We start from the raw sequence: 12197 nt of genomic DNA, 5'->3' as shown, positions 1-12197 counted from the left end.
CTCTGTTACCAAAAACCCCACCACACACACACACAAACCCAGGACAGTCATAGACCTCAGTCTTGCAGGCTGAAAATTCTCTGTATTCAAACCTTCAGCTGACTTTTAGAGAGGAATTTGGATATATATACTTTATCGAGAGTGGAGAATTTCCCAAGAGTTGAGGGGAAGTGTAAGGTAGAATCTGTCATTGTCTACAAAGCTATCTTCCCTTCTCTCTCTCTTATCCAGTAACTGGGAGATGTTCTTGCCTGCTGTAACTTATATAAAACCAACCCAGCTGTGCTATAGTGAGATAAATCTTTCTTATTCAATTTATTTTATCTGTGATCACTCACTTCCTACTGCTTTTGTGTGTTTATATTAATAGTAACAGATAATAGAGATTTCATTATGGGCACTGTCTCAGATCATATGGTCCACTCTACTGCTTCATCTCTGCTTACCTGCCAGTTGTTATATTGCTTGGATTAGAGATTTATTTTGAAACTCTCCAGAAGCAATCCCCTCCTCAAGTGAGCCCACAGACTGTAGCACATACTTAATACAGCTGTAAATAAATAGCAAATAACAAATAATAATGATCAGTAAGAGGAAGAGAGTATCAATTCTACTCTTAAGTCAAGAAAGTCTCCAATTTCTTTCAAATTTTAGTGAGGCATTCCAGAGTACAATTTACAGATGAAACATATATAAAATTATGTCTATATTTTCTTTTCCCATTACATGTATGTATTTCGCTAGGTACAGGCAAAGTGAAACCTTTCTTTTTTTTTTTTTCATTCCAAAGCAGATAATATATAAATAATGGGAGGAAATTGGAGACACTGAATATATCAGCAGATATATCTGAATCTCTATATAAGAACCAGATATCCCCTAGATGAGTTGTAAGTTGTAAGGCATACTTGATGTGCTCAACCGTGGGAGCGAACTGGTGTTACCTTTGAAAGACATGCTAACATATTGGAGGTTTTGCCTTAGAAATGCCATTGCCCAATAGATGAATGTTTTTGTAAGAGAAGCATCACCATGGATGTTAATTAGCAATATGATCACAACCTCTTCTGAGATGCAGGAGATGATTGAATTATTATCCCACAGGGATAGTCGCCACAGGTCTAGACACATTAATGGAAAAATGTATGATGGTTTGCTGTGATATTACTTACATTGTATTTTTTTTGGTCAGTAGATTTCGGTTTTTATGGTGCCCAGACCCTGTAGCCTTCCTAAACACTGAATCCATGCAGTATTATTTTGATACATTATTTTAATATTATATTTTATTTTTCTTATTTAAAAATAATTATTTGGTTCATAAGGAGCAGTTAAAAAGTTTATGGCCTCTTGTTTATATTTCTAGTCCAGCTGTGGTTTGTTGTCTAAATATCTGACAATATATCTGCCATATTGTACAAGTATAGTCTTCTGTTAAATATTATAACAGACAGAAAAGTGTTTGTATGCATTTCATTTTAAGAAATATGTATGTCTTGTATATATGGCAAGGAAGTCTACAGAGAAAAGTGCTCTCTATCATCTCCTTTGTTTCCATATGTTCCAAATCCTCATTTTCTCAAGGACTTGAATACTTGCTATGAACTTGAATTACTGAGCACATAAACTCCAGGAGAGGCCAATGAAATTATTTTACCATGTTGGAATTTTTTTTAGAAAAGAACAGAACTGTGTTAAAAGATCATAAACATTCTTGTTTCTCCTCCCATGGGAACTGATAGAAAGAGACTGCAGATGATCACAGCTGACTGGAACTGAGTAGGCCCTGGTGACACTCTTCCTACTGGTTGAATAAAAATTAATTACTAGCTAGTGCTTATCTAAGTTTTGGCTAGCAAACCACAGAAACACTTCAGCTCTCACTACAAATTGATAAAATCAGGAATGACATTTATTAGGTGGGTTAGGTGATGACCTATTCTCAGTAATGGTTTGGGAAACAATAAAAGCTATATCTACCCAGCTATTGGATGAAAGAGGCCACATGCTCTTCATTTCTCTATGTTTTCTATTGCTGATGGAACATCTCAACATAAAAGGTCAACATGAAAAGATTATCAGAGCTAAGACCTATGATCGGCCTTAGCTTCCAAGCTGCAACTCTGACAACTCATGTCAACTGCAGAGTGATATAAAATGGGACTGTAATTCATTAGCAGGTTATGTTCTTATCTAAAACATTTAAAAGTGTGTAAGGACATCACTGATATGAATGATATGATCCCAGACAAGAAGTTTTCTTTTGCTGGATGGCTACCATTTTTGGCACAGCCTGAGAACTAAATTGTGACTGAACTTCCACCACTGAAAAAATGAGTTGCAGTAGCTGTCATAGCTCTTTAACTAATAATTATTCATGTACCCTATGGAACAGCACAGAGGTGGATCTTCAGGATTTGCTTACCAGAATGTTACACTATCTTTTCCAAGTTTGTGAGCACATTTGCTTTCTTGCTATGTAGACTTTTTGTTTTCTGACACCTCAGTTACTTAACAGGATTTCCTTGTTAGAAATGTCTGTAAAAAGAATATTTACTTTTCTCAGGTTTTCAAGTGAGGAATCATCTGTTCAAATTATTTGCAAATGGATCCTTTATACACCTATCTTATTGCTACTATTTTATAGCAAATACATAGATTATATAACCTTAATACTATAAAAGTATACTTGTTTTGTTCCCCTGGGTCTTCTGCAATTCATTATAGCTGTTGAAATCTAGTAATCTGTAATTTCCTTTTAAAGGATTTGGATGATTTAGACTTTTTACCAATGTCTGTAGTGGCAGGACAAGGGGCAGTGGTTTTATACTGAAGGAGGGTAGATTTAGATTGGACAAGTTGCCCAGAGAAGTGGAAGCCCCATCACTGGAAGTGTTCAAGGTCAGGTTAGATGGGGCTTTAAGCAACCTGACCAAGTGAAAGATGTCGCTGCCCATGGCAGGGGGGGTTGCACTAGATGACCTTTAAAGGTCCCTTCCAACCCAAACCCTTCTATGATTCTATTATTTTAGCAATTGAATGAGCGGTTGTTAAACTATGGTCTTTGGACAATGTGACATTCCTGGTAGTCTGCACAGTGTAGTAGACTGAAATCTGGGTGAGCTTTGACTGAAAAATAATTCAGATAATTAAGCCAAATAACAAGATTGTCATCACTGAAATATTTTGTTTACTTTTTTTTTCCCCCCCGATGTATCAGATAGTAAGTATTTCTTCCATTTATTCAGTAATCAGAAGAATCAAAAAAATAAATATGTGAAGTACATCATAGAATATGCAATATGTCCCTATAAGGTTCCCAAAATAAAACTTCATATAAAGATAGTACATTAGGTTTGTGGCAGTGTTACTTTGTCTTCTATCTTTAATCAGCTGGGTGGGTGGTGGCTGACAAGTCAAACCCAGTAACTAGCTGACACACAAAATGTCACAGTTCAAAGAAAAGCTTTGGCATGATTCTCATTTACTATAACATATCAGCTTTACACTTCTCTGGCAACGAAACACAGTCTTAAAATTAGGATGAATTACAGCTGCATCCCTGCTTTGATTTCTTAACGCTGTTCTTTGGGAAGGCTGCCCGAATGTGAAAGAGTCAGACCTGTTTGTATAACTTTTTGCATAGAGATTGCCAATAATAATTTGAGAAAATACATTGCACCATTGTCCATAAGAAACAGGAACAGCAAGTGGGGTTTTTAATCATAGTTATTTAAGGATCCAGTCTGAGCCTCTTATTTGCAAGAAACAAAAAATCGCTGATGAATTTTAAAAGGGCCCAGAGGTTGCACATGCATTAACATTTTGGCTCAAAACATAGTGTGGTTCTGAAGTGAACCCCCTGATCTTCTCCAGTTTCTGTGTATTGGTTCAGTTTGCAGAGTCAATATGGTGCACCCAAATCAAGATTTATTTTGGAGGAAAGTAAACTAGAAAACCACTCTGGGCACTCACGAAACATATTTCAATACCTAATGGAGACATGAGTCTCAATGATGACTAGCTCATACCACCCTGAAGTTCTCCAAGTGCTCCAGCATATATCAAGGAGTCCAGCTGATCAACAGTCAGAGCAGCAAGGCACCCCACTCTTCATGTCTGTTTTTTCATTTTAAAAAAAATCCAGTGTCACTGCCATCACAGTGTCCTCCTGGATTTGTTTCCATGGCTCCATGCCTTCATTAGTCCCTTCAACGGGACCTTTGGGTGTTGATCAAACTTAGAGTGCGGGCAGAGTTTGGCAACCAGCATCATGCCATCAGACAGAAATGGGCAGGAACAGAAATAAAGCTGCTTTTTGATTTGAGACTGTAAGAGACCGAGCAGTGACATACTACTGTCTTCTGCATGAGACAGACAAAAAGATGGAATGGAGTTTCGTAGGGTGAAGGATCCTGTGGACAAGAAAGCCACAGTAATGTGGCATAGCTTTTCTTCAGACAACTTTGAACAAAATGTGTGGTGAGAACATTTCATCTAGTGACTCAGCACCAGTGGCATCATAATACTAAACTACTGCTTTTGCACTGAAGTATTTGCTAATGTAGAGTTAGCCAGGGAGTCTGGTGTTTGAAATTGCTTTGATACCTGTGCTGTGGTGAAAATCTCAGCCTTAGTCAGATGAAATCTCTCACTGACCCCAAGAAGGTGTATTTCTATGTGCACTCCGGTCAAGTTTGCATTTAGATATACAATACTGTTAGGTTAGACTCATTCTAATTTAAATAAATTTAATATGTAAGGTGAAAATTCTGTTTCTTTTACCACTAACTTTACTAAATACAAGACAATGTTGAAGAATGTAGATAAAGATAGCTATAAACTCACTAGGGGAAAAAAAACAACAAACACCTACAATAATATGTCTTACGATGAGTTGCTTCATTAAAAGACCTGAGACAGGTCTACTGAGAAAACCCTAGTGGCTGCAGAACAATTACTCTAGAAAGGAAATAACTTTAAAATACTTAATCTTTCCTGGGGAAGAAATCTGTGATAGATGTTAAATAATTGTGAAATATTCAGTGACATATTGAGACGTAACAGATGCTATGGAATCATGTCATAGTCAAACATTGTACTAATTTTGTAAGTGTCATTTATTTGTTAGCATTCCTATTCCTGGCTAAGGGCAATCTTGAGAGATATTAATATGAAATTCCAGTGATAAAAGAGTACAAACAACAAGTAATTTGAAGTTCTACTTGCCTACTCTTCTGGGAAAGAAGCACACAGACACCATGTCTCAAAAAGCATCAGAAAATTAATTGCATGAAATTCTGACTTTTGACAGCATTGTTTTGGAGGAGGGAAGCCCTGTTCTAGAACTGATATGCCATGCCCAAAGAGATAACAGCCCTGAAGAAGGACCCCAAATATCCTAGATTTTCAGTCTCCACTTGGAAGTTAGGATTTCTTCAAAAGAGTCCTGAAACTTAAGGTAAATACCAAAAAATCGTAACTGCTGTACAGGGCAGATCTAAGATCCACCTCTTCTTATGTCCAGTCTCTGACAGTTGACAGTAATGATGATTAACCATATAGCAGTAGGGATGTAGGAGAGTGATGCTTAACTAGCACACTCTGTGTTTCCAGTGGTCAGAGGTTTACAACTCCCTCTTGTTATGTCCCATACTATAGAAGTGGTTCTGTCTCAAACCACACTTGCTCCTTTCTCTGATTTTTCCAGTCCTACTATGGTCTTTTTTGAGATGATCAGAACTGTGCTCACTACTGAAGTTGTGGAAATAACTGTGGCTTTATATAGCAGAGTAATAATGTTTTCCATTTTATATTCTATAGCTTTCATAATAATAATTTGATGATTCAGTAGTGAAATGGTTGTATAGTTAATTCAGAAATGATGTTAGGAATCATTTAGATTTCTCTTTAGTTTTGCCATAATCTTCATTCATATGTCATATAACCTTACTATCATAAATAAAAATACCTATCTATATCATAAATAAGAAATAAAAAGAAGTCAAATTATTTGCAATATTTAAGCACCCAAATAAATAGGTAGATTATTCTTGTAATCTGCAAAACAGTTGAGGCAGCTAAATTCTAGCTTCTACTGGAATCGATCGGTTCATGCACTAACTGCTTACATAGCTTTAAAAATCCTGCAGGAATCAGCCTGCGTTTTTAGGTTTTTAAAATTAAACACTTCATATGAATAAGTAAGAATTTTTAAAATTGGACACATATAATAGACAGCCTCACTCCCACAGTTCACTAACATGAGGTAGATCTTCAGACTGGAACTTGACCACTGGTGTATTTATACACTGCAGTGCAATGTCATGCAAAATGCTGCCTAGAAGCAAGGTTTGGGTCCCGTGCTCTGCTGTGCTGACACGGCTGTGCTGCTCCGAATGGTGGAGCAGCCCCCCTCAGCTTCTGCTGAGAACCTTCTGCAATGCTCTCCCATGCTTGATCTGCCTTATTAGGCAAGTAGCATTCAGATCTTTATGCAGTGCCACAACCTGGGTGTATTATGATCAGACAGGGACTACTTCACAGAGAGATTTTCTCTGTTCACAGTGATCCATGAGAACAGCTGCGGATTTCTAAACTTAGCAAATCACCCAAATTTAGTAAAGCTTAAGAAAAGTGAGTCATCCAGTTTTATTAAAAAATCATTTAATACTGGAACTTACTAGATGGCTTTAACAAAGACTGGTCAGAAACTATGCTTACAATGTTTTCATGATGATAATATTTTGTTCCTAATTGTGAAAACTCATAATCTACAAGTTGGCATCATGTATTAAAATCTAGATCAGGAAAAGACGAATTTGTAGACATACAGAACTAAGGACTGTAAGTTAAGGGTGAGAAATCATGTCGGATCTCTAGTTGAGAGCTGGTCATGGCAAAAAGAACAGTAGGATCATAAAGAACATATTTGTAGCTCTCTGATTTGTACCAGTTCTCTATTGCAGTGATTCATCATTGCAGTTCTCTAACTATAGTATGGAACAAAAAAATTTAGAAATGGTGTACATAGGCCAGGGGACATAAAGAAGTTCAGACACCTTTGTCCTACTGAAATCATAAAAACTTTAGAAATGCCCTAAGGGGCCAGTTCTGTGGTCCATCTAGTTCAATAGCCTGTCTCCAGCTGTGCCCATGGGAAACACTATTTACAAAGAGCACACAGACCTGGACACTACCTGTGGTTTAGTCCCCCCATACAGCCCCAACATCGACAATCGCTGGATTAAGGAAAGTTGGAGGGCACACTGCTAGTCTTAAAGTCTTCTGAGGGAAAAAAAAAAACATTTATTTTACAAAAACTGCTAAACACAGGCTAAGCTAAACTTGAAATGGCTTGGACCCTTCCAAGCATCGTTGAAAAAAACAAAACCTAGAGTCTGTCACAAGAAAATGTAAACAGTCAAAGGCTTTCAAAGTATATTTATGATCCTTTATAGAGATATGTCATTCACTGTTCTTTTACAGCATGCTCCTTTTTTCTAGGAAGCATACAAATGAGATTAGGTTTTAACTGCTAATTAATAGCGTTCCACAGTCTTCTGACAACAGAGGAAATTCTTCAGTGACAGCTTTGCTCTCCCTTACACCTACTTTCTTTTAAATGACTTTTATCGTGCTTTCAGAAAAACTATAGCTCTTAACAGGGACCTTGGTATCACAGATGGAAAGATTCAAAGATGGACTTGAACACAGAAGAGGCAGAAAACCCTTCAGTTATATTTTACTTCAAAACCTCTACCTATTTGGGCTGAAGAGAAGAAAATTATTTTTTCTCAATGACATATCCCTGTATTTCACAAAGATGTGCCCAATGTGGTTTGTGTACTGCATCAAGTGTTTAAATGTTGTAAAAAATGACCTGTCCACTTAATTATTTGCAAGTCTTCATTAATATACAAGCTAACACAATCTTTAAAGAATACCTTATTAATAAATAAAAATTACAAAATGAGTCTTCCAGAAAACAATTCAGAAAAAATTCCTCATAAACTCATAAGTGAGGGTATTTTTAGTCACGTGAATCTCTTTAGTGTATGCTGTGTTGCTTTTATACAGTAATTTCAAAATCTAAATGCTGATTAGTACTGAGACAAATGCCTCACAGAGGCTGTCATATCAGAACAACATTAATATAGTAGACTTGTAATTTCATAGGAAAAACATATCAAGTTTTTTTAATAATTTTTTAAAATGTGTTGATTGACATAAGTATAGTACCATCCTGTGATTTCTTATTGACTGGGTATTGTATTACCAACTCATGCATTATCTGCAGTTCTTATTTACATTTAGGCCATTTTATGTCATTCTCACACTGCGAAGGGATGTTAGAATGAGTGTCAATGTAGTCTGTGCTCTTTTGAACATCCATTTAGAATGAACAAATGAAGAAGAGAAGCATGTTTATTTTTATGTAACTTCGTACGTGTTTAAAGCTGTGGGCTTCTCTGAGAGCTAGTACAGAGTATCTCAGATGCCAGAAAATATTACATCTTCCCAAGTGAAAGGCAATAATTGAAGTACCTATCTTCCATCTCTCACTTTAGAGGTTTTCTTCACTCTTTCTGCTACACAATGGTTATGGACGTGACATCCTGTTATTACATGAAAAAATGGAGATTTCCTGGAGATAAAATCTCAGTTAATGCAAAGACCTTTCGAGCATATATCCCTGGGAAGTCTACTTAAAAATTCTTCTGAAGGAGAATCTGAAGCCAAGACATGTTAAACAGATTGTATTTTGGTGTTTTCCAGAGGTAGCCTGAATCCTTATATTCTAACATGAATGATTTCAAATTCCTTTCTACTTTCTTTTCTATTTACTTTTCAACAGCATGAATTTAGTTTACACTAGTTTAAGCAAAATTCAGACTTCTGTTGATAGAGTTGTTGTACACAAAGAGAAGGCTTAAATATGTTACTGTCTTTAAACAGCTCTGCTGATTGTGTAGCAGAAATGCTGATAGAGACTTGTTAAGGACTCTCTTTTGAAGAATAGAACTGAAAAGGGTCCAGAAACGGACTAGACCAAGCCTGTCAGTGTCACATCAGGCTGACCAGAGCATCTCAGGAGAATTGAGAAAACCTTGGAAAATGACACTAGAAATGCACTTACGGCACTGAGACACACAAACAAATGAAATCGTGGTTTTCATACAAGAGCTGTTATATAAACATAAAAAATTTTTTGTTTGATTTATTTTTAGTACATATGTATGATTGTAATAGCAATATTAATTGTGTCTGCTGACTTGTAATCCATTTCACCCAATGCAAATGCAACACTGGCAGAACGACATAGACAACAGTGAAGGTAAAAGTGTTTTTTTCAAAAATATCTATGAAAATTAGTGACATGCCTCACTGAAATTACATACAACACATTGATGAATACCTTAGGGCTTGACTCGGGACATAAAGATACACATGAGCTAATTTATGTCAGTGAAAAGTAGCTGAAGTTAAGCTGCTTTCAGTATCTGACCTAGTTCATCTACTGCTAACTGTCGATGTCTCTACATTGTGCTCCACAGGGGAGAAATACCCTTGGACATTTTTCAATATCCCATCCATAGTCAGTGGGATCAGAGGTGTCAGTGAAGAATTTATTTTGTTGGCAGACTCCTGAATTCTGATGATAGTGCATGTAAACAGTAATCTAGTTACATGTCAACTTCTGTTGGAAGTTTTGTTGGAAGATTTGCAACTATGCGAAGCATCTTTTTACTTACAACTTAAATTTGATTCAAAAATCATTGCTGCCCAATAAACAAGAAACACCACAATATCATTTTATAGTCACTTTTCAGAGCATAGAAGTTAATCTAACTCTACAGTTACACTGTTACTGTATATTACAAAATATATGTGATGTACACTTACCTGCAATATAGGGCCAAAGTTATCTTAAACTTTGTATTTTTATGACTTTTAAAGCCTCCATGTTGGAAACTGCATGTAATCCAGTGTAAAATATTTTACTTCCTTTACATACACTTGATCACTATTTCAGGAATATGTACTGCAGAAGGATCTATCCTTGCACAGGATCCCAGTAGGCAAAGTACTCCACAAACATGTCTAAATAGGTCTCTACCTCTAAGAACAGGCTACAAAGTTCATCCTTCTTCCTTCTATAATAATGTCCTTACTCCACTACTTTCTGACCAATTTTACTTATCTCCAGCTATGCAAATACTGCATTTTTTGCATGTTCTGCAAAACCTGGTAACGGTCCTTCCTGAATCAATCAACCGAAAACCTAAATATTGCACCTCTGTGAAATAGTCTCTGGTATTATCATAAAAATCACACGGGCAACAGTAGGTTGGCAAGCTATGTTTGATGTTTCTCCTCCCTGTGCCACATAATATATGTGCATAATTGCTCAAGTGCCATCTGGTTGCAGCTTAAGATGTGTTGCTCATTGATAATGAAAGGACTGATTTGGTCCCACACATGAAATAGAAGTGTGTTTAATGTAAGACTGCATGATTTTGTAGTACCCTCATATAAAAAAAGAGCAATGGTTTGTCAAAATCTTTTAAGAAGTGTGCATTTAATAATAATTTTCCTAAATGAAATGAAAATATGGCTGAAAATTACCTGATTGTTTTGTGATTGAAAAATTTGATTTTTGCTATGAGCATGCAGTGGCAGTGTGGAGCCTTCAACCCATGTTATCACACACTATAGGGCTTCCCTGGCACAGAGAAAATGGAAGAGCGAGGTTCAAAGGTGGCTGGGGCTCAGGCCAGTGGCTGCTGCAGAAAATGGCAAGACTGCCTTTGGCACAATTGTGTATTGCATTGCCCTTGCCTCCCAAAACAGGGGAGTGGTGTCAGAGCAATTGGAAAAAATCCCAGGAAGAAGTGAAAAATGAGCAAGGACGCGGTAACATTATTCAAATGCACAAAAGACTTGCAGATATGAAAAAAAAAAAAATTTCCTTTTCTTCATGTCCATTGATAGTACAAAAACTAATGTGATTTAACTGCAGCAAGTGAGATTTACTTTAAAGCAGAAAAAAACTCTTTAATGATCAGGGAGTGACTAGCAGGGATCTATTGCCTGGAGCAGTTGTCAAACGTCCATTAAGAGAGGGGGGGTCTAAGAACAGGATGAACATATACCTGCCAAGAAAAGCTTAGGTATAGTCCATTATGCCATGGAGCAGGGAGATGAAAGAACGACCTCTGAGATACTTCCAGCCCCTGCTGTGGTCCTCTGTATTCTGTGTGAAGACTTCTCATCTTCCATGCCTTTATACCAACATTTGTGCATAACTTGTCATTCAAAGGAGCAATGCCCTTAGCAGTTCTTCCCTTTGACCTGTATTTGAGATGAGAAAACAGTAAAACAGTATATATTTTGTTTTTTAAAATCAGTTTTATAATTTGCTTGTCAACCTGATAATGTCCATTTTAAACACAGATTACTGTAGTTTTAAATGTGCGCAAAAGTGATAAGGGAGGTGACTAGAAGCTTATTATTAATTTGCTGCTTTTATCTTTGGGAAATTAACATTCTGGCAAGGAATTTAATTGGACTTTTTTGTTAATTCTCACAGTGATGCTTTGGCTTTTCCTTTTGGGACTGGAGAGAAAAACCAGCATCTGGTGTTTGAGGATGCTAGGGATTTACACCATATTATGTGTAATATCTCTACTGTAAATAAACAAAATGAATAATTAAGTGAATAATGAGATGTCCTGAATGAAGACTTCTCCGACTGTATCTATGGAGTGCTTGTACTCCTGTCATTTGTTCTCTGTTGGGCATCTTGGTCACTGTGCTGCCCATATGGATATTAGCAATGTATTTTTTCAAGCAGAGGCCAGAAATAATATTAATGAAGTTTGTCAGATATGCAGAGGGTCTTTTGCTCCTCAGTACTGTATCTGTCTGTATGAGAAAGTAAAAATTAAGAATAGAATTTGTGTCATGGCCCTGAGGACACTGACAGGCCTGACTGCCCCTGCCCAGCTTTCCCCAGGGCCTCCCCCACCCTGCCCGGGACCCCACAGCAGCCCCCCGGGGACTTCAGCCCCTGCAGCAGGGCGGGTGTCCACCTCCCCACAGCCCTGCCCTGCCTGACCACGGGCCCTGCAAAGTTGGGGTCACCTGCAGGCCCATGCCCCAGCCTAGCCTTGGTCAGTCCTTGTGCCCAGGGA

Source organism: Athene noctua, chromosome 6 (assembly GCF_965140245.1).
Source record: "Athene noctua chromosome 6, bAthNoc1.hap1.1, whole genome shotgun sequence".
Classification (NCBI taxonomy): domain Eukaryota; kingdom Metazoa; phylum Chordata; class Aves; order Strigiformes; family Strigidae; genus Athene; species Athene noctua.
The sequence above is the reverse complement of the archived record's forward strand: the minus strand, read 5'-3'. Positions refer to the sequence as shown.